The 20,624-nt window shown below is 38.2% G+C and overlaps 1 protein-coding gene across 1 annotated transcript in view; it reads right to left on the reverse strand.

The window, feature by feature from the left end:
* Positions 1-20,379, reverse strand: part of shank1 (SH3 and multiple ankyrin repeat domains 1) — a 267,279-nt gene extending 246,900 nt beyond the window's left edge. The window contains exon 1 of the mRNA XM_049467895.1: positions 20,000-20,379. The gene's annotated coding sequence lies outside the window, so the exon portion shown is untranslated. The remainder of the gene's footprint in view (positions 1-19,999) is intronic.
* Positions 20,380-20,624: the final 245 nt, after the last annotated feature.

A 20,624-nucleotide genomic window follows, 5' to 3' on the forward strand; every position in this document is an offset into this window, starting at 1 on the left:
AAGTAAGCCTGAGCTTGAGGTCACAAATAGACAGCCGGACATTCTCCTTCAGGATTCCTGCTTCCATTTATGACAGCAAGTTGTCCAGACCCTGAAGCAGCAAAGCAGCCCCAGACCATCACACTACCACCACCATGTTTTACTTCACTATAATGGTCTTTTTCTGAAATTATGTTAGTTTTACACACGATGTAACAGGACACACACCTTCCAAAACGTTCCACTTATAATTACACAAAGTCCTGGACATCATCAAGATGTTTTTTTTTTTTTTTTTTTCGCAAAAGTGCAATTGTCCTTTATGTTCTTTTTGGTTAGATTTCTTATTATTGAATCATTAACACTAACCTTAACTGTGGCAACTGAGACCTGCAGTTCTTTAAATGTTGTTCTGGGTTGATTTGTGACCTCCTGGATGAGTTGTTCATGCCCTTTTGGAATAATTTCGGTCGGCAGGCCACTCCTGGGAAGGTTTACCAGTGTTCTATGTCTTTGTCCATTTCAAAGTTTCATGTTTTGTACAGATGTCAAAGAATACAAATCTCTGTCTCTAAGATGAACATGACATTTTTGACACCATAACTTATTCTTAATGCTAAAGGCGTTGGCAATATATATATATATATATATATATATATATATATATATATATATATATATACGTATATATATATAAAGTCTCCTGGTATTGAGCTGTGGAGAAGTGAGACAAGACCGAGAGTTGGTGATACCTAACATTCATTACTGTCGCTCAGTGCAATCAAATTTTCAGAGGAATGTTCCTAAATCTAATAAGAGATTTCCATAGACAGTGGAAGCAGTTACTCCAACAAAACCAGGATAAACTCTTTTTGGTACCATTTTAAAATAAGACTACCTTTATAAAGGTTTTATAAATGTTTACAATTAGTTTATTAATGGTACTACTTAGGTTGTAAATGCCTTAAAAATCATTAATAATAAGTTATAACACATACCGTATTTTTCGGACTATAAGGCGCACTTAAAAACTTTTAATTTTCACAAAAATTGACAGTGCGTCTTATAATACGGTGCGCCTTTTGTATGGATTTTACCCGTCAGGTTGTAAGGAGCAGTAAACACACACTCGGTGCAGCGTTATAGAGAGTTTCAGTGCTATACAGAGTCCAGAGCCGTGCAGCTCCGAGGCTGGAGCAGCAATAGCATTAGCTAGATGCTAACCGCTAAGCTAGCTAGCTTATTCACTGAGATCAGTATTATCTAAATTTTACCCGTCAGGTTGTAAGTAGCAGTAAACACACACTCCGTGCTGCGTTATACAGAGTTTCAGTGCTATACAGAGTCCAGAGCCGTGCAGCTCCAAGGCTGGAGCAGCAATAGCATTAGCTAGCTTATTCACTGTTCAGAGATCAGTATTATCTAAATTATCTAAAGTAAACACACACTCCGTGCAGAGCCGTGCAGCTCCGTGGCTGGAGCAGCAATAGCATTAGCTAGATGTTAACCGCTAAGCTAGCTAGCTTTTTCACTGTTCAGAGATCAGTATTATCTAAATTTAGTACTTTTAATACTGCTGGAGCAGTATTATTAGAGTTAGATGCTAATCGCTAAGCGTTCACCGTTCAGAGGTGAGTTATCAGCCTGTAAGTCTGTGCTGCTTTGCCTGGCTAGCATTAGCTAGATGCTAAGCGCTAACTCTCTCAGAGGTGAGTTTTATCAGCCTGTAATCTGCTTGTTTACCGTGTTAAAACAAGCTACGGGGGACGAATCGCTAGCTAATATTTCACTGTCTTACCAGAACACGCAGGATTACTCAGTGTAACGCTGTCGTTTAAGTTTGGGTTAACTTTACTAGTTTAGGGGACTAGCTAGCGTGCTAGCGGATAGCTATGCTAACGCTGGTGCAGCAAGCCTTAGTGGACATCTGGAAATCTAAGCTTACTGTAAATAAACTGAAGCACGTTACTCACCCAAATAAACAGTTTTCAGGAGAGGAATCTGTGTAGATTAATATCCAGCACTCGTTTGACTTTGAAAGAGCTAGATTTGTATACTGAGACGCTCCACCGGCAAGACACCCGGGGGAAAGGAAACATGGCGCCACCCCTGTTCACTTTGATATAGGCACCCTTTCTAGTGTCACTTAACGCGCCTTATAATGCGATGCGCCCTATGTATGGAAAAATACCAGAAAATAGGCGTTCTTTGATAGTGCGTCTTATAATACGGTGCGCCTTATAGTCCGAAAAATACGGTACATAGAAAGGGCAATATAGATGGCTGTGGGTTCACTATTTAACAAACAACAGGCCATTGTTGCCCTTTCTACGTATGTGTTATAACTGATTATTAATGTATTTAAGTCATTTACAACCTAGATAGCAACCATTAATAAACTAATTGTAAACCATTTATAAACCCTTTATAAAGGTAGTCTTATTTTAAAATGGTACCAAAAAGAGATCTCTTATTAGATTTAGGAACATTCCTCTGAAAATTACTAGATAGTAACCATTAATAAAGTAATTGTAAACCATTTATAAACCCTTTATAAAGGTAGTCTCATTTTAAAGTGATACCCTCTTTTTTATCATCTTTTTTTTGGAAGAAAGAATGAATATGCAGGTGTCCCAACAGTTTTATCCATGTACTTTATTGTATGTGGTGAAATTGAACATTTCAGAAAATATCTCTAGATATCCCTAGATAGATTTATTTACTTAGTATTAATTGAATAAGTACTGACGTCATGAAAACCATGAGTTCACAGACTTTCTAGCAGTTAACTCGACTGAACGGGTTTTCCATGATTTGGACTTTTTCCCATACTGAATCATTTTCCCTATTTTTGGCTACCCACCCGAGACACTCCAGGAGACTTCAGTAATTGTATTGGAACACAGCCCGTTTCGTAACTGTGATGATGTGCGACTTGCAGCATTGCTGAGAGTCCCACACAATGAAGCAGCTACTCAGCTGAATAAGCGCTTTCTTCAGGACTCTCGAGAACACGCGATCTCACATGAACATCATCTAATCGAGGCGCGATCAGCACAGATCTGAAACAGCTGAGAGAGAACCCTAAAAGTAGAAAAGGGCCAGATGAAGGATTGAGGAGACTGTGGGTGACTGACTTCCAACACGAACCCAGCCAACTGTTCACAGACCTGCTTCTGAGGCTCTTTTACCCTGCAAAAGTGATGCCTAAGCATTTACAACTATATTAAATCGAATAAAATCCTCTGAGCTTTTGAATTCTAAGAGTGACCCTGCAGCAGTCTAAACCCGCAGCTATTGCAACTATTCACGAACACTAGGAACACATTTAGAGGGAGGAACACGGAGTACAAATCCAACAAAATATATTTCAGACATTTCATATGTAAGGTGTTCCCTGGTGTTTTTGAATAAACTCGAGTTAAACCAGAGCTTCTACCCTGGAGAGATTTATTCCAATCATCAACATATAGTCCTGATCTACTAATCTCTAATGAAGACCTACAGGCACATCCCAATATTAGAGTGTGTAAGTGTGTTGGATCTGCACTTTACATTGTTGTATAGGAGCTCCAGGGACAAACTATATATTTTTGATCGAACTGAGATACAAACTCAATGGGAGTTTCTATGGAAGAAATTGCCGCTAAACCAAATTGAGTTAACTCCAAAAAGGTCTCATTCCATCGTTTTTTCATTCATTTAAAATGTCTAGTTGTGGTCTCTAGTATGAATAAATGCCATTTAAGCTGTTTTTTGTGAAGAAAAAAAATGTTCAGGTGTTTCTATTTAGCCCTGCTTTAGATCACTGAATTAGAGGTCTCTGAAGAAAGACAGGATTTCTGCTCTTGCTCATGAATATTCATACATGCAAACTAGTGCTGGACGATATGGCAAAAATGTATGTTAAAATATATTTCTCAATTTCGATAGAAACACTTTGAAGGCCTCAGAAAAACTGCTTAGAATCCCTACAATCCTACTACTGTCTGAAAATTCAATGTAATTCTTTGAAACCTCCTCCCATAAAAACTATATAATATTTTAGAAATAAAAATGGTCAAAATAAATCAGTGCTCACTTTTATTTGCATATAGAAAAATAAAAACATGTCAAACATCCCTGTCAAACATAAAGCTATAACCTATATACCTATTACCAATAAAAATAACTTTAAATTACAACAGAGGCAGAGCTTCTTATTCTTTTGTAAATAAATTTATTAGATTAAAATGTTAATTAATAAACATAAAATGTGCTTCAACCAGGATAAAGAATACAAGATGTCTTCATATACATATAAGGAACATGACATCCCCGTCAAATTATCATCTATAAATAACTTAGTTACAACATAAACATAAAAGTGCTTCAGCCAGAGAGATATCACCATTATTGAAACATTTCTTATCGTGATAAATACCGATATCGAATTATTGTCCAGGCCTAATGCAAACATATCGCCTTTGATTGGTTAACAGCACTGCAGCTGTTCAGGTTAGCACCAGAACATCCCTTTCAGACAGCTTCCTCTGGCATCCACAGTTAATCCTGTTGGATGCGGTTCGTCCTTCTTGGTGGTATGCTGACATTACCTCGGATACCGTGTCTCTTGATACATCACAAAGACTTGTGGACCAACAATTTGTCCTGTTTTGAACTCTGGTACACACCCATAATGTCAAATTTAAGTTGACCTGAATTTTTGGTAGAAAAGAAGCAGTTTTACTTACTAACCTGATGCCTTATAAATATTGCTAATTGCTAATGGATGGTATAATAGAAACCCTATGCGACCAAGACCCCCCCCCAAAGCACTTGATGCCATACTCGCAGTGCATGATCTGCATGGGCTGAGCGCCAGCAATGTGTGTGTAAAACTACTTTAAATTAATATCCATCGTAAGAAACTCTATAGAAATAAATCTGAATTGAGTTAAATTGAACAGGTCTTAGCATCATGTTATAGGCAGTGTCCCAGCTACTTTGATGAAAGTAGAAATTACCTATTTTGTGAGAAATTTAAGGAAACAAATCCGTAGAGCATGGCACACAGATATTCCTGCACTTTGAGCACAGCTAGCTATGCATGTTAAAATGGCATGAGCCCTGATTTCTCTCTCCTACACTGATGTGAAATATGGCTGAGAGGATTTTTTTTTTCTCTGCCGTGTGTCTTACTGTAAGAAGGCATGAAAGAAGCGTTTGAAGTACAAAGAAGCTGCAGAACTTTCACACAGCAGCTGCAGCAGCCTTGAGACAAGAGGCGAGAGCAGGCAGGGCACATCTGCTCCCAATAAACTATAAAACACAAGCTTATCGCAGAATTAGCGGCATAATAAAAAAATCGATTTCACGCCAATGCTGCGTTTAAAGACTTGTTTTTTTTAGATTGTCACTGTTGAAACATAAAAAATGGATTTATAAGATTGCCGCTTTACAGTAGAAGTGGTAACACTTCAGCTTTTAATGGAAGTGTTTTTGAAGCATTTATATTGGTCCATTCATTATGAAAAGAACCAATGATGTAGGGACCGGGGAGGATGGGTGGGACATGTCCCAACCAATATTAGAAACAGGTGGATTTGTCCCCCCCAAAAAAGATATTGTTTTGCTCAGCTCAGCTGTAATATTATTAAGGAGACGGACCGTTGTGTGTGAAAGGGAAATCTCTTAACGCCAATCATGGAACTGGTTCAGGAATTAAGTTCCGCCTCTCAGTAGAAACAGCCAATCAGCTTGCTGGTTTTGCCACGTACGGAGTAGAGTCAGTGTGCTGGAGGGGGAAGCCCCCCCCCCCCTCGCTGTGAGATATAGCAGCAGGATCAGGGTGCTTTTTTGAGCACATGGCATTGTTTTGGTTATTGTCCTGTCTCCGCCTTAGCCCCGCCTTGTCATCTGTAACCCCTCCTGTCTCATTTGTAACTCCTCCCTCCTCATTACTTCCACAGGTGTCCCTAGTGTGTGCCTATGTATAAATACCCCATGTGCTCCTTTGTTCTCTGTCGTGCTTTTTGTTTGACCGTGTCTTGTTACTCTGTCCAAATCTTGTTAATCTGTTTTGTTTAGCCTCAGACCTGCTGTGTTTTTTGTCTTCAGTGTTCCATGTTTTTTTATGTAGTTTGTTTATTTATTTGTTATTTTTGTTATTGTTCCATTGTAGATTTTGCTTTATGTTTTGGACCATCGTCTTGTTGGAAGATAAGTCTCCAACAGGTTTTCTTCCAGAATTTGGATCTATCCATCCTCCCATCAATTTGAACATTTTATCATCATCAGTCATTTCGGTCAACATTGGATCATTCAGAGATCCTCACTGAACTAAAACTAAAAGTAAGGGGCCTGAATAATATTGCACGCCCCACTTTTCAGTTTTTTATTTCTAAAAAAAGTAAAAAAATCCAATAAATTTCATTCCACTCTTCACGTCCCGCTTGTTGTTGATTCTTCATAAAAAAATACAATTTCTTATCTTTATGTTTGAAGCCTGAAATGTGGCAAAAGTTTGAAAAGTTCAAAGGGGGGGGGGGATTACTTTTGCAAGGCAATGTAGGTGGTTAGGTAGGTAGGTAATTGGCCTCCCAAAATGAGGAGAAAAGGGAATAAAATTAAAAATAAAAGAATTGTCCATTCATTTCATCATGAAACTTGGACACATGAAAAAAGAACACCTGCCAGATTTGGCTTTATGTCAAAAAGTGAAAAGCGTCAAAAATGAATGCACAAAGTTTTTGTTTCTCTGACAGCAATAAACAAGCTATGAATGATTTCTGTGCAAATGTGTGAGTGTGTGTGTGTGTGTGTGTGCTGGATTGTGGAAATGAGAGGGAATGACAGGAGGTTATCTCAGTGTTGAGAAGAAGAGATGTTCTCTCATTGTCTGTTGCTGGTTGTATCTAATTTTAGCGCTCCCTTTGTTCGCCTGTCTGATTATCCACTCTGTCATCCTCTCCCAGATCCCCGAACTGCTAATGCTCACTCTAAACCTGAGAGAGGACGATGTGTGTGTGTGTGTGTGTGAGAGAGAGAGAGAGTTAGTGAAGGAGATCAGTGGTTTCAGTGGTTTTAAGTGTTTTGACAACCCTGTTGTGCCTGAAGCTCAGAGCACTGAGGAGCTACACTGGAGGAGAGCGCGTCTTTGTGTACGTCCTGTGTTCTCACGTCAGCCTTTATACGTGTGTGTGAAAGAGAGGAGAGAATGAGGGAGAGAAAGAGAAGAGAGAGAGAACCAGAGGGAGGAGAAGCGCAACCAAGAACATTCAGATCACTTTCAAGCATCAACTTCAGCTCCAGCACAAGCGTTTCTACTCGCAGTTTATCCTGAAGCCATACGGTTCATGTGTAAACGCTCTACTTGTTAAAGAGCCTGTAGCACCATGAAAAAAAGTAAAAATACAAAAAAGTTCTTACGTTTGGAAAAAGATGATTTATTTTAGTCTGTAAACATTGAAGAACATGGTAATACTTTATTGTGGTCCTTCGTAGGTACTTTGTGAGTTCAAAAATCAGTAACTTATTAACCACATGTCAGTGCGGTTGCAGTAGTGAAGCATCTGAATACACTGAGGTAAATATCTTAAAAATGTGCTGTAGATCCATCACTTACGTTTAGTTAGGGTGACCATATTTTTATTTGGGTAAACCAGGACACCTGGCTAAATGAGGTCAATGCCTAATTTGCATAATACATGTTTTTGAAGCTGTAAAGGATTAAGGTTGTGGGAGTGAAAAAAGTGAGTAAAAAACACCATAAATATGTTAGAAATGACACAAATGAACAACTTCTGTTGTTTTTTAAATGGGCCGTCACTTTTTACAATAACTTCATTTTTACGTGAATTACATAAATGAGTTTTTTGCCATGTTCTTAAATGTTATTATAAGAGCAGCAGTTAGGCTGAACTGTTATTCCACATTTTTTTCTTTTTTTTTTAACGTTTTCTTAAGTTTTCTTTATTTTTAAACCTATCATAGATAAATTGTTCAATGGTTCAATAGATATTTAGCTTTTTACAAAGAGGCAGACATGTGGACGAGGTGTGGTGAATGAGGTGACTGACTGAGACTGTGGAATTTAATTTCAGTCGTTGGGGGGGGGGGGGGGGGGGGGGTGTGAATTGTGCGCTCCGCAAAACAGCAAGCTGTTTCTCCGGAGAGGAAATTTATGTGGAGCTTTAATTTGGCTCCCCCTCTAGGCTGCATACCCCCCCTTAAGAAGAGGGCTGCTCTCACTGACGCGACTCAGGGATTATGTCACACGCTGTAACGTGCGCAAAAAAAAAACGGTACGCCCGGGACAGGACGTGAAATACGGACGTTTGGTCACCCTAGTTTAGTAGATGTTGTTATGTTCATATGTTACATGAAATAGACAATAGCCCAACAGTTAGGGCTACATGGCCCTTCAAACAGAGATTTTTAGAGGCACTGGTAAAATGGAGCACAAGCAACCAAAGAAATCCATAAATCTGAGTATTTTCCTTGTTACAAATTACGATAACCTCTATATTTCTATACTTCATGGCCATTTTCTTCATTACAAGCAATACAATCGCTGGTAGATCATCTAAGCAGCCAGCTAGCTAAATTTCCCATTCCACCGACGGCAGAGGCTGCAGCATTTAAGGTGAAATAAATAAATAAAAAATAAATCAAATAAAATCTATTTTCAGCTCCCAATCACAAAGTAATTAAGGATAATAAGGATAATAATAATAATTAATTACTGCACCACCTTTTTGAAGACATATGATACCTTAATGTTAACTAGTTAAGCAGCAGCTAAGTTAGTGAACTTTAGCTCTCCTGATGACGTATCGAGTGCTTGAAGGGGTTGTTCCAATTTGAACTCGAAAAAAAAGTGGTAGTGTTAAGAGGTAAGCCCAAGGGGTCAAATGGGATTGAGCCGTACTGTTTATACAGCTCTGGAAAAAAAATAAAAGACCACTTAAAAATTATGAGTTTTTTTATTTTACCAAATTGAAAATCTCTGGAATATAATCAAGAGAGAGACAAATGATCACAAGCCATCAAACCAAGTCAAACTGCTTGAATTTTTGCACCAGGAGTAAAGGCATAAAGTTATCCCAAAGCAGCGTGCAAGACTGGTGGAGGAGAACATGCCAAGGTGCATGAAAACTGTGATTAAAAACCAGTGTTATTCCACCAAATATTGATTTCTGAGCTTTTAAAACTTTATGAATATGAACTACTTTGCATTATTTGAGGTCTGAAAGTTCTGCATCTATTTTGTTATTTCTGCCATTTATTATTTTATGCAAATAAATGCTCTAAATGACAATTTATTTGGAATTTGGGAGAAATGTTGTCTGTAGTTTATAGAATAACACAACAATGTTCATTTTACTCAAACATATAGCTATAAATAGTAAACTCAGACAAACTGATTCAGAAGCTGAAGTGCTCTCTTAATTTTTTTCCAGAGCAGTATAACTACTAGAGACAGTTTCTGTATGATAAGTATCAGTCATTTTATTTGAATCCTGGATGTATGGAGATATTTGGAGTGCATTATTAGTATCGTGACATTCTGGATCATTGACTTTCTAGTACAAATCTGATAAAATGTTTGTATTTGAAATACCTTAGTTAGGGGTGTGCCATATAATTTCGTATGCAATTAGAAAATGTAATTTTCATTGTGTTGCAGTAGAGTATTTTTGAAACTTTTTGAATTTTTGAAAAGTATCATTATCGTGAAAATACCATAAAATATTCTGATATTATTTTAGGGCCATATCGTCCACCCCTAGTTCACAAACTTTCAAGCACCACTCTAACTGCATGCCAAATTATTCAGCAATCCCAGTGCATGTGTTCTTGTCTGTCTACTGAGATTTGGAGTAATGGACAGGAATTAAAGAGTTTATATCAGTTACATGCAAAGTAAACTGTTGTAAACCATGTTTTTCCCCCACATAAAAAAGTACACAGTGTTGCTTTCTTTCTGCAGCATTATTAGTTCCCCCTCCCCTCCGCCTCCTCCTCCTTTATGACGGTACACGCTCACGTATAATTACAGCTGACCAGCGCACTGACCTGCAGCTTTCTCTCCGCCGGCCGCATTCTGAGAGTGGGAGATATTATGGAGCATCTCGAACGGAGACAAAAGATTCCTCTGAATAGACTCAGAGAAGGTAATGGCAGGGAACACTCCCACCCCAAATCAACACAAGCGCACATCCAACAGAACACTCATTTACCTAACTCCCACTCCCACGTCCCTGCCGAGATGAGAAGATTCGCCTTTGTTTGTGCCGGCTCGGCTCTGTGGCGGCGCCGTGGGTCTGGCATTAACAGGGTTGAGCCAAAATACATTAAAGACTCATTAAAGATTTCATGAAAAAAAAAAAATATTTGCTTTTAAGAAATAAGAGGATTTGACACAGAAGGTAATTGTTGGTTCCATAATGTAAATGTAAAGTAATGTAAAGTAACACCCTGGTGAAAAAAAAAAAAACATATTGGTATAAGTATTACCACTTTGTTGCCTAAAAAAAAGACACCATGTACCTTTACCTGTATAAAATTCTAAATTCAGATTGTGAAAACACAATTCTCCCATATTGTCCACTGGATATTTAACATGGCACTCCATGGCAAAGACCTCTCTGAGAATGTTTTGCATTGTGGCATTGTGATGTGAGGCAAAGAGCCGGGGCTCAAATCCTATAAATGTATATATATATATATATATATATATATATATATATTTGTACAACAGTTAGTTCCAACCTCACAATCTGGTTGAGAAGTGTTCTAGCCGTGCTGATATATGTGATAACATCACAGCCTTCTCACACTCCCTGTCTGTGAAAGTGCTAAAACTCCCCGGCTAGGAGATACCAGCTTGGGTTGTTGGAGACATACTGGCGGCTGGGATTTGCACCGTTTTAAGAAAACGATCTCTTTGGTCCTGTTCACACCTGGCATTGACAGGTATTCTGGGTGATTGGATCATATCTGGCCATCACAAAGTTCAGGTGTGAACAGGATACAATGTGTCTAACGGGTGCATAGTAGTCTGATCACTCAAACCACATTCAGAGGCTGATAGAGACCACCACAAAGATCATATGACAACATCATTATAGCCCCTGAAAGTCAAACACCACCCACATTAACTACAGTTCCTTGAAAAAGTAAATATACTGCTTGACACAAACATGACCAGCTTCCCTGTCCCTGCAGAAGAAAACATTCCTACAACAGGATGCTGCCACCACCATGTTTCACAGTTGGGATGATGTGTACATGATGGTCTGCCAAATCAATTTTGAGCCACACATTTTGTGTTGTGCATTTAAACCAAAAACTTTGAAAAAAACTTTGGCCTCATCTGACCAAAATAACTTCTTCCACATGTTAGCTTTGTCTACAAACTGGAACTGAAGCAGACTTCCCAAGTCTCCCGGAAGTTGCGGGAGTCTACCACCTATCACTAATGGCTCCCTGATGCCCGCAAGTCAGATAAAATCTCGCGGAATCTAGAACGATAGATTTAAAAGGTAAAAAATTTTAATTTTAAGAATTAATATTACTTAGAAGTAGTGCTGGGCGATATGGGAAAAATATTTTTTTATTTTTTATATCACGATAACGATATATATCATGATATACCACATTTATATAAATCAATTATAAATAAATTAACAAAGGAAAGTGACGCGCTCATCCGCGCCTTTAAGGATGTGCAGGTGGATTAATAGGGGATCTGGCGCTAATTCTACTGCTTTGGGGCTGCATGACGTTCAGTCTCTCAGCCTGCCAGTACAGTGTCAGCATATAAATCGCGTGCGTTTTTGTACAGGACAAACCATTCAAACATGCGGATGAGCTCTCAGCACCCGATTAAAAAAATCACACAGTGTCTGTCTGGCTTAAAATAATTAGATACAGCTATTAAATGAATAAATCAACATTCATTTAAAAGACCAGGGAGACATTCTGTATGCTAACAAGCTAGAAGCTAATAACAACATTTATTAAAAACAGAAAAATAGATATAAAATAGGAAAATAACCAACTAAACTAAGCTCAAAATGCTAAAAGAAATATAATCTGTAGTCATGCAGCCATGGTAGTCTTCAACTCCCTATGCAGTTTGTACAGATTATTCTGACTCTTGATTTTCACGTACAACCTCAGCCAATGCTATTTAAGTTTACCTTTCTTTTTTGTAAAAATGTATGATCCCTACTGATTTAACGTGCGATAGACATTTTTCATTTGCCATAAAGGTCAGCAAAACGGTTGGTGTGACACCAACAGTTTACGAAGCAGCTCGTCAGCTTTCATGTCAGTCAAATGTCCCATTTCTGCCAAACTCTCTGAAGCTAATCACAGGTCTGGACAGCTAAACGCAGCTGCATTCAGAGAAACAACGAGTTAAAGCTAAATTATCCATGGAGACCCGTGAACACCTTCACTGTTTGACTGAAACAACAGCCCTGCTTTAGATGAAACAGAATAAAAACGGAGACTGATCTTATTCTACTGAACTTTCTGCCCATAACAAAACTCCTACTGACCACAGAGCAAACCCACACACTTTATTCTTTGTGTAAATCAGTGTATATCGTCGCTGTCCTATAAAAAACACTTATCTCCATTTTTGTCGATTTTTAGTTTACTACATAATTTGAACAGACAAACTGTCCCTTACACTGTGCCAAACTTTCTTGATGAACGGACCAATAGAAACTCTTAAAAATGACCTGAAATATTTTTTTTTTTTTACATTGACTTCCGTTGACGGTTTAGAAGGTTTTTTCCCTCTCCTGTAAAGTTGCTGTTTTGGAGATAAGTGTTTTTCATTGGACAGCGTCAATATGCACTACTGGTTAAAAGTTTTAGAACCCTTCAATTTTTCCCTCTTTATTTTTGCCATTTAATCTCAGTCAATAATAGGTTCAGTCAATAACTGAAAAATGGTACAAAAACAAGCACTCAAAATATTATGGATGGAAAATTAACAAAAAAAAATTTAACAAAAAAAAAAAGAAATATTAAAAATAGTATATTGTAAAAAACTTCATATATTGTTTAAAAGGAATAGTAAATCTTGGCAAAATATTAACCCTTAGAACCTTACAGGTTGTGCACCTTGTGTTCTCAGCTTAAATACTCAGGAAGGCCTTCACACATCAGCATAATTAAAATATGGTTAGAAATGGCAGAACTTACTCTTTCTAAAAATAATAATTAGATCTCAGTGTGGTCCATTGGGAAAGTCCATTGGGAAATACACCTGAAAAATAGGATCTCCTTCAAAGTTCCTTGTTTTCTTCTTCCATTATAACTTATATTTGCTCAAAACAGATAATCAGTTGTATTTACATTCACTCTCTGTGAATGTAAATCACATGACGTCATCATAGTCACTGATTCCTTAAAATGTTGAAAAATTTGACTTTCCCCACAAAAAAAAATGTTTTCCCCAACCAATTTTATTTACTTTTAGTGCTTTAAACATATTTATATGATGTTTCAAACCAAATAATATCAATAAATTACCAAATAGTGTCCACAGAAAAAGAGTGAAAGTACCTGACCTCAAACTGAAGGCAGGTATGGTGCATGTGCATTTTTACTACTTATAGTAGTACTTATTTTGCACAGTTTTATTTATTTAGACTAAAAAGTTTACATTTTTGTATATAGTTTTCATTGTGTGTCCTAAATAAAAGTGTTTTTCTCATAATTCTGTGGAATAACTCTTTTTTATAATATTTTTTGTTATTATAAGCAGATGAAAATAAATATCTAGTGCAGTAAATCAGTTTTGTAATTAGTTGGAATATTATTGGCCATATTGGTCCTGATCAAAATACTGAAAGGCATAGGCTGCTCTGAGTGTCAGGTTTTTATGAATCTACATGTATTCTAGAGGTGTGATTATCAAGAAAAATAAATCTGCTGTTCATGTATTTTGTCAAAGTAATAATAAATCATGTAATGAACTGTCATCAATATTCTTTACATTACATTACATTACATTACATTACATTTGGCAGACACTTTTGTCCAAAGCGACTTACAATATTGAAGTGCAAATAATAGAAGAGGTTAAGTACAAAAATAATAGAAGTTAAAAATAAAGCATCTATAGATAGGGCCTTAAGGAGGTCAGAGGGAAATAATGGGATAGAGGAGTAGAGAAGAGGAAGAAGGAGATGAGGTTAGAATTAGTTAGTTTGTTAGAGGTGTTAGGAGAGTAAGTGCTCTTTGAAGAGCTCTGTCTTCAGGAGTTTCTTAAAGATAGCGAGAGATTCTCCTGATCTGGTAGTGGAAGGTAGAATATTCTTATGCTTACAACTTATATAACATTATAGTCTAACCATTTTTAAAAAATATATCTTAAGTGTGAATATATTTAAACTCTATACATTCAAAAATAAGTAAAATAAAACAGGCGTTTGAAAAAAGTTTGACCAAAACATGGCCAGTTCCAGGAAAACAGGACGATTACGCCACCTTATACATATCAAATAATTACATTTTAAACAGAAATATGGCTTCTGGAGTAAAAGAGCTCTGGGCATGTGTCTGTCTGATATAATTACTGTGTTATAAGACCTGAAAGAGGAACTGACAAAAACGGAGAAAAAACACACCAAAACAGCCTAGGGTTCAAAGGGTTAATTGGTTAACAGCTTACAGCTGGTGAGTAGCATTAAAAATAAACTGAGCTTTGGAAATGAATTTTTTAAAAATGTCAATTAACAAAGCCTTTGTCTGTAGTAAAGCAGTGCTGGAACAGATTGTGTCCATCATAAATGACTGAAAAAAGACACATAAACAGAGATAACTCTAAAATTACAAATGAAGCCAGAGAGAGGTGAATACTGTTTCCTACACATTCACAAAACTCATGGAGAAAACTGGAGAAAACTAGTACAAGAAGAGTCAGTAACATTGGTCTAAGTAGTGAAAAGAAGAATTACAGGTCTGACAGCTGATATGCAGTTATGCATCACTCCTAAGATGAGAAAATAAAATAAACAGCTTGCCTGGGCCATACAGCACTGCTGTTTGTCATGCCTGACTGTAAACAGGCAGAGAGAAAACAAGAGACACTACTGGGATGTAAAACAAAGCTGTAATCTTTATTGAAATAAACAACAAAATTACAAAATAAACAACAATCAAGGGAATAAAGCTACACACTATAGTTGGGCAAAAACTGCAAACAAATATACAAACTGGCAAAAGAAACAGGGACCAAGAAAACAGGAAATAAGAGAGACTGCCAAAACACTAAGACCAGGAAGTAGCCAAAACAAATAACCAGGAAGTAGCACTGGGAATGGGGGAAAAACAAAGGGAAAACTGGTAAGCAGAGCTTAAGGAAAACAGCTAGACTGAGAAATTAAACTGGGCAAACAAAACAAGAAAATTAAACAGGGATACGTACGCGGGGACAAGTCCAGGGAAACACCAGGAGCTAGGGAGGACAGGCTTGGGAATAAAGGACGCTTTGTATTGTAGCTAACTGGCTGGAATCAGATTCGTCTGCACTGAAAAAAATGATGAGTAAAATTTACTTTAAAAAAGTTTCGCAACTTTCTGCATTTGCTTTTTTTAAGTAAATTTAATTTTAGATAAATTTAAGTAACTTCAACTCGGTTTCAAGACTTAAATGTTACATAGAGTCAGCAAGTGAACTGAACTTTAGTCAATCCTTTCTTTAAATAAACTTTACTTAATTTATTTTTGCTAAATCAATCCTTTCTTTTAGTATACTTTTTAAATTTTTTGCAAACAATACTACATAATTAGATGATAGTACTTTACATATTGTACATAATTATACAATATTACTCAAATCATTTATGATACATAATATATTCTAATTGCTGAAATGTAAATATTTTTAGTTAAAACACACATATTACACTGTCTCAACACATGGATGGCATGTAATACATTCTTTATATTAGTATACTAAAAAGAATGTATTACATGCCATCCATGTGTTGAGACAGTGAGACCTGGTCTGTTTACTAAATGAATCTTTGAGATTATGTAAATATTTGAATGTGTTTTTTAACTAAAAATATTTAAATTTCAGTAATATTGTATAAATGAAGTAATTGTAATTATGTAATATTGTATACAGAAATTAAGTAAAGGTTACTAAAAGAAAGGTTTGATTCAGCAAAAATAAATTAAGTAAAATGTACTAAAAGAAAGGATTGACTAAAGTTCAGTTCACTTATTTACTCTATGTAACATTTAAGCCTTGAAACCAAGTTGAAGTTACTTAAATTTATCTGAAATTAAATTTACTTAAAAAAAAGCAAATGTTGCGAATGTTTTTTTAGGTACATTTTATACATCATTTTTTTCAGTGTGGGTTCCAGGTTTCTCCTGGAGGGCACCAGTCAGCTCCCCAAGGGATGAGTTCAATTCCATCATCAGCTTACATGATTTAACTATCTATTACTAAGCAATGATTAACCAAATCAGGTGCTGAAATGAATTATAGCTATAAATAATACTCCCGTGTCCCATGAGGAGAGATTCCGATGATTAAATTTGAACTTACACAGTGATGTAAAACTACTACTTTGAATAACAAAGTTATTTTTATATCTATTCAAATGCTACTGTTTTACTAAGGAAATTAACACACCAACACCAATTAGCCCAAACAATTATCACCACCTTCTTACTAATATTAAGTAGGCCCTCCTTGTGCTACCACAGATGTAGTAGATGTTAGTGCCAAGGCTTTAGCAGCAGATCCTTTAGTCCCAAGTGCTGAAACTTGTGAGGTAGGAACTTCATGAGCGTCAGTGATGGTTTGGTGCACATGATCCTGTCTGTTGCACCTTTGTAAGGTATTGACCACTGCATACTAAGTATATCCGACAAAACCTGACAGATGATTTGGAGATGCTTTTGAGATCCGGTCAAAAGTGTCACAGATACGGGGGCTCCGAGTGGTCTAGAAGGCTAAGCGCTGCCACAATGATAGAGAGAGATTGCTGGTTCGAATCCTGATCATGCAGCTTGCCATCAGCTGCTGGAGCCCTGAGAGAGCACAATTGGCCTTGCTCTCTCTGGGTGAGTTGATGGCGCTCTCTCCTCACATCACTCGAAAGGGTGATGTAGATCAGCACGAGGCGTCTGTGAGCTGATGTATCAGAGCTGAGTTGCTGCTACCAGGAGACTTCAATGCTACGTAATTGATTCCCCAACCAATCACCAGCTTCCATCTGGCTAAAAAAAATATGACTTACACATTCTTTCTGCTGCTTTTAGATGCAAAATTTCATTTTCCCTCCTTTCTTTATCCACCCAATGCCTCGTGGATGATCCGCCTAAGAGGTAAGCTCCACCTTCTATCTGCCATCCATACAGAGCAGGATCTTAATTCTACAAGACGTGAGCTGACAACCTAACTTTTTAATTATTATATTCAATATCTAATTTTGCATTCTATCTCAGGACTCATTCTAGAACTGATTGTTCACTTGCTGCCTAATATATGAACCATTGGCACTGCCATATATTGTCAATGGTCAACTGCTTGCTACTAAAACAGCTCAGTGTGTACTGTGGTATCTGGCACCAAGACATTACAATCCTAGAAGTTGTAAAGTGGATCAACTACAGATCTGATGTGCATCCAGCACCTCCTGCAGGTAAGTGGTGCCTGTGTAACTCATCATCCAGATCCAATTCAGACATATGTGTGTCTGGACAGTAGGGCCTATCATGGGCAATCTGACTGGTCTGCACTGTGTGTTCTTATGTATTCATTCTGTAATCTTCAAAAATCTGCTCTTCTGTTGGTTCCACTTAGATGGAATAGCTTTCATTGCCCTCGTTCAGGTGGTAGATGCTGTGCTTTGCCATCAAATGTGGCATTAGCTACCTGTAGGTCCCATGTATGGAACTTTAGGATTGTTGGAGACCTCTCTTAAAATTGTTTTTCTTGATGTGATTTTATTTCTTCTGACTAAAATCACATGTGTTGGCAAAATTAACAAATTGTATTTAAACCCTTGTTGAGGCCAGACCAAGTACATTGCACCTGCTCATTTTGACTCTTTAGTTGAACGAGTGTTGAGTGTTGGTCACACTATTTGCATATTGGGCATGTCCTCATCTCTCACTCACCAATCATTCTCCACAGGTTGCCATCTTTTCTCCATAAAAGTTGTCAGCAGTAGGAAGCATGAAGTGCTAAAACATTTTCCGGTAAAACGCTGCACTGACTTGATGGACTTGATAGAACACAGTGGACCAACACCAGCAGATGACATGCCTCTCCAAACCATCACTGATCATCAGTAAATTTTACATTTCATTCGTAAATCAAGGAAGCAGAGTCTGGAGGAAGAGTGGAGAGACACACAGTCCAAACTGCTTGAGGTCTAGTGTGAAGTTTCCACAATCAGTGATGGTTTGGAGAGACATGTCATCTGCTGGTGTTGGTCCAATTTTTTTTACAAGACTTTTTAATCTATCTACTCAGTTTCCCAATCTAGCATCCTATAAATACACAATACTTGCTTACATGATCATGGCAAGTCCTCAAAACCCTCCATCTCCTCCCATTAACTCTTAGTTATCTCTCCTTCCTGACTCAACTCCACTTATTAGAGGTGGGGACTGGCTTCCTACAACAAGCATAAGCTGCCTGAATTCCAGACCAAAGTACTGCATTCTCTTCCCTCTCGTCATTCTCCTCCCAATTAATAGGACATGCAAATGTAATTTAGCCCCGCCCTTTCATGCTGAAGTAATAATGCAAGACACAATTCAAAACAATTAGCCATGCATCACACTATACAAAAAAGTACAAAACTATGTGGAAACCGGCTCATTGTTCATTGTCTTTTTTTTTCTTTCTAAAATCATGGGTATTAATCGAGTAATTGAGTAGTAATTGAGTCTATTACTGTACATAGAAGACTTTTGCCTTTTTTACTAAATTTTGAGGAATTGCTGTTTGAGGATCTGATTGCTTTCAGCGATGTTCAGAGCGATGTTCAGAGCCTCATCTCTAACCACAGCTTATCCCCCCTCAACCCAACTCATCCCAACAGTACTGTATTGGGCGAAGCACCATCATTATCTCAAGGAAGCTAGGCAGCTTTTTCTACACCCCTTTAGCCTACACCTGGCATTAGGCATGGCGCTAACGGGTTCATGTGTATCTCCTCCACACCTGGGTAACTTTCATTAGTTGGAGTAGCTGAATGCATTTGTTAGAAGGCGTGTCCAGAAATATGTGGACGCACTGTATAGTGTAGAAGTTGAAGCTGTTGGAGTGGATCAGAGTGTGTGTGAGGCAGACTGGTGGAATGTATTTGAGCATGTGTGTGTGTGTGTGTGTGTGTGAGGGCTGCCGTGCTAATAGATCAGTCAGTGGGTGTTGCTGGGTGAGTGAGTCTACACGCTTGCCAGTGTGTGGTTGGGTGGGAGTGCGTTCGCAAGAGTGACAGAAGAGACTGCATCTCTCTCTCTCTCTTTCTCTCTCTCCTTCTTCCTGCTTTCCTGTGTGTGTATGTGTATGTGTAAGCTTGTGTGTGTGTGTGTACCACCATTTTACACTCACACATACAGAGACCAGATACACACACCCATTGCTTGTGCATCTTTCCACCTAGTTAATTGAAGATCTGTGAGCATCCCTTCTTCTTTGGGTTCAAAGGTAAACATCTGTACATCTGTACAGTAAAACACTCTCCACATGTGTGTTCAGCTCACCTGCTGCTCTGCAGAGGCAAAACACACACACACACACACACCAAGAGAAACAGGGGAAGTACTCAAAGACCAATCAGGTTTCTGCAGCCACTTTCAAGAGCCTCGACCGGTTTCCTCCCTTTCAATATCTTGATGCTTTCAATGCTTGAGTCCACACACTTCCAGCCACATTTTCGTGTGTGTGTACATCTCTCTCTCTCTCTCTCTCTCTCTCTCTCTCTCTCACACACACACACATTCACACACTCGCTGCAATACAGCCAAGCTTACTTACTGTCTTGCTGCAGCAGAGAATCGTCTATGTTCACAAATCCCTCCTTTCCGAGAGACAGCACAAGGCGAAGGACAGAAAAAAAAAATCCGGCAGCAGCAGCAGGAAAAAAAAGGAAGAAAAATAAAAAAGGTAGAGAGACACTAAAAGAGAGAGTGGAGAGAGACTGGAGAACAGATAAAACAAAAAAAAGAAGGGAAGGGAGGAAAAAGGAAATGGATGAAAGGAAGTCGCCGCGGCAACAATGGGAGCTCTGCAAATTACATCTTAGTGACAGTCCAGAGAGCGAGGGATGGATATTATCCTCCACTGGCGGTCAGCGATCCAGTGGCCGTGGCTATAGTAACACTTCTATCTCTCTCTCTCTCTCTCGCACGCTCGCTCTCTCTCTCCTCCCCTCCTTCCCTCCCTCTCTCTCTCTCTCAATCGTTCAAACAGCCCTGATCTCTCAGTCTCTCTAAGCTGGTTGGCTGCTTCGGCTCTCCTCTCATCCGTTCGCTCCCTCTATCGCTCGCTCGCTCGCTCACTCTCCCGCCTGCCCGCCCCTCCTCTTCTTCCTCCTCCTCCTCCTCCTCCTCCAGTCCTCTCTCTCTTTCTCTCCCTGCCTCCCTCTCTTCCTCCCTTGCAC

This window comes from Astyanax mexicanus, chromosome 19, assembly GCF_023375975.1.
Source record: "Astyanax mexicanus isolate ESR-SI-001 chromosome 19, AstMex3_surface, whole genome shotgun sequence".
Lineage (NCBI taxonomy): Eukaryota > Metazoa > Chordata > Actinopteri > Characiformes > Acestrorhamphidae > Astyanax > Astyanax mexicanus.